Raw genomic sequence first — 4,093 nt, forward strand, 5'->3', positions numbered from 1 at the left:
TAATTAATTATTATTTTTATAAAGAATTATATTATTAAACCAAATATAAATTACTTCGTTATTCTACCTAAATTAGATTATAATTAAAAAATTACACAAAAAATGAGAAATTTTAAATAGTTAATTTGATACTAATATCGATATATTTTTGTCAAATTTTTATGATATCTTCAAATTTATATTTTATTCAAAAATAAAAATATCATCGCTTTCTCAAAATCACGTAAGACCATATTATAACATCGACTGAGATAAAGAATAAAATGAAATATTAAAATCAAGATGTATCTCGTTGTATTGCGCAAGTACCCTTCAAGTAAAATAAGAATCAGACCATAGTACATTGTATTATTTTGTACTTTCAGTTGTACAGTAGGTACCTGAATATTTAAGGTGTGATTTTAAAGCATGATACATAAAATAAGAATTTAAACATAGCATGTTTAATGTTCATGTTTTTGTCTTGAAATAAATGTATGTCGATGTTACTTCTTATTTATTATTTAATTTTATAAATAAATAAATTATAATGATTTAAAAAATAATAAAGATGATTTTTTTATTGAAAATAATTCTAATAAAGAAAGATGGGAATATATTTAGTAATTAAAAGTAGTTCATGATTGGAGAAACATTTTGCAAATAGGTTTATATAAAATTATAATGTTTTAGGTTTATGCAAAACTGGTGCACCACTATGATAAACTATTCAATGATTGTGAATGATTTATTATAACTAGAAGGGTATTTATACAATGTATTAAGATATATCTTGATTTTAATGTTTTATTTTATTTTATTTTTTTATCGATGTTATAATACGGTTTTATGTGGTATTGAAAAAGCAATAATATTTTTTTAAATAAAATATAAATTTAAATATATTATAAATACTTTTAAAAAAATATCGTATCAAATTAACTATTTAAAAATTATTTTTTTGTGTAATTCTTTTAATTCAATGTTTTTTATTGTAACTTAATTTAGGTTTGATAAAGAAGTAATTTATTTTTTGTTTAATAATATTAGAAGAGTACTCGTACAATGCAGCGAGACACATTTCGATTTTAATGTTCTATTTTATTATTTGTCTCTATCAATGTTATAATACGATTTTATGTGTTTTTAAGAAAGCAATAATGATTTTATTTTTGAATAAAATATAAATTTAAAGATTTCATAAAAAATTGAAAAAAATTATATCAATGTTAATATCAAATCAATTATTTAAAAGTCCTTATTTTTTTAATGTAATTTCTTTAATTTTTTTTTTTATTATAATTTAATTTAAGTTTAATAACAAAATNNATAACATTTTATAAAGATAATAACTAAGTATTCTGTTAGAACTCAATGATTATCCTAATTATATTTTAGATTTTTTATATTTAAAATGAGATGTTTATCTGCAATTAGTTACACGAATTCAGATATGGAGCTTTAATAAGTTGTACTTACGTACAATCTACTTGAAATCTTGAGTTTTAAGTAATATGCATTAATAAACAGTACTTTACGCATAAAAAGTGGTTTTTAAGAGTTTTTGTCAAATGCTTTATAATATAGTATAGATAATTATGGGTATTTGTTGTTAGTTACACAAATTTAAATATGAAGTTTTAATAAATTATACTTACACACAGAAAGAAAGTAGCATGTGGTAAAATAGCATTGATAGATGAACCAAGAAAATAGATGAAATGTCTGGATTCCACTGTCATATGAGTACTAACCCCTGGTCATTATGTCTATAATCACAAAGAAGAACATTTTTTCATTGATGCATACGCTTTAACACAAAAATTAACCCTAGAAATTGAATTTTGAATAACAAACAAAAGATTGAAGAAAACAAGGAAACGAACCTTGAAAGATGTTGACTCTGTTTGAATAAATAAAAAATATCGTAGAGAACACGTATAGTGTAGATAACTGAAATCGAAAACAAAAACAAAAGATTGAAGGAAACTAACCCTGGAAGCTTGGAATCTGTCTGTATCCTGAAGAACCTGCTTCGATATATATGAGTAGAGGATGTGATAGAAATGAAAAACAATATGTATATCCGTCTAAATCTGTTGAATTGTTACCTGATGGAGGTTATCTAAACCTGCTGAAATCGATAGAAGGATATGGATGAAGCAATTCATCTGATGGAGATTATCTAAATAATATTTCAATAAGTTAGCTTATGACTAAATAAACAGTATTTTTACGATAGGTTAAAAAACAAGTTAGCAATTAATTATAAAAGATTAAAAAATAAATAAAAACTTTAAAAAAAAGAAAAAAAAGGGCGACTGAAACCGAGAGGTTGGTCGTAATGGAAGGAAAAGGAATGGGCTAATTGACGATAATACAAACGCTTATATATTTAATCAAAATTTGAAACTAATTTATCAAATCACCTTATCGGATAAGCGTTTACTAGATTACTAACTTTATCGGATGAACATAACAATGACCATTACTCTTATCTCATAAGAGACAAGACAAAGATCGAGAGTTTTACCTGGTAAGTGAGAGTGGTTATTCTTATCGAGTAGACATTTACCAATAATGTAATTTTAACGACCAAGAATATTACTAGATAAAGTAAGTAAGAGTGATGACTATTACCAATAAATGGGTGTTGTAACCCTTAAATGAACTTTTAAGAGTATATAACACACAAATATTCATTTGCTTAACAAGAAAAAATATGTTATTTAGTTCAATATTTTTATTAACAAATAAATAAATAAATTTATTTAATTGGTCAAAATATCATCAATTAAAAAAAATATTTAAAAAATGTGGAATTAAACATGTTTAAAAAAAGTAGCAGAAATTATTCCGCCACCCACTTCACAGTCACATGGCTCCCACCATTAAATCAAAAAAGTAATGAAAAAAATAACAATCATGTGGACGATTTATTAATTATTTTTGTCATCGTCAACATTTGAAAATCTAACCAAAGTTCTGAGCCAAAATTGGAAGTTTGTGTAAAGTTAGGGATCATTTAGGGGCTGAATACCAAACGCTTACTTGGATAACTGAACATCAAGTTACGTTACTTTATCGGATGAATATGGTAAAGACCAAAAATCTTATTTGGTAAGAGCGAAACAAAGACCAAGAGTCTTACCCGGTAAGTGAGGACGACGACTCTTACCATGATAAGCGCTTACCAGGTACATTGTTGCATACGGTACCGGTTTGGTGGAGTAAAATCTTACCCGGTAAGTAAATGATAGTGTTAAATTTACCGGATAAGTGTTTGGTAAACGGCCCCTTAGGTTCTTTGTTTAAATTGATTATTGTGATTTGAATTTTTTTTTATTAATCTGGATATTTAACCCGCAATGCGAGCAGACTAATCTCAGGGTGACCATCTGTTTCATGGGTAGTACAGAGTCACCGCATTTGAACCTCCATGACCACAAGGGGATTTTTATTTTTATTTTGGATTCGAACTTGAAACCTCCAAGTACTTTTGATCTTTGAAACCTAAACTCAAACCAATTGAACACCACCCTTTGTGATTTATGATTTGAATTTTAAGACCATTTTAAATGTTAATATTAATTTGATGCAAATAATAATTCATCTTTAATTTATTATACTATTTTTAACAGCAAGCAGCATGTTTTTATTATTATCTTAATTATATATTAAATAAAAAAATATGTTAATAAATAGCATTACATCATGATTTAGTGTCGGTACAAAAAATTTGATGTGTTTACTTGGATAAGATTTGATGTAAAAGATAAGTTTGACTAATTTTCTAGTATAAGGAGCCGTTTATCAAACACTTACTCGGTAAGCGTTTATCGATAAAATTTAACACTATTATTTACTTACTGGGTAAGATTTTAGTCCACCAAAACGGTATCGTATGCAACAATATACCTGTTAAGCGCTTACCATGATAAGAGTCGTCACCCTCACTTACCGGGTAAAACTATTGGTTTTTGTCTCGCTCTTATTGGGTAAGATTCTTGATTCTTATCATATTCATCCGGTAAGGTAATGTGACTTAATGTTCACTTACCCGAGTAAGCGTTTGGTAAACAGCCCCTAAATTTTTTACATTTTAGATAAACTG

This window comes from Cynara cardunculus, assembly GCF_001531365.2.
Source record: "Cynara cardunculus var. scolymus isolate 2C chromosome LG 5, CcrdV1, whole genome shotgun sequence".
Classification (NCBI taxonomy): domain Eukaryota; kingdom Viridiplantae; phylum Streptophyta; class Magnoliopsida; order Asterales; family Asteraceae; genus Cynara; species Cynara cardunculus.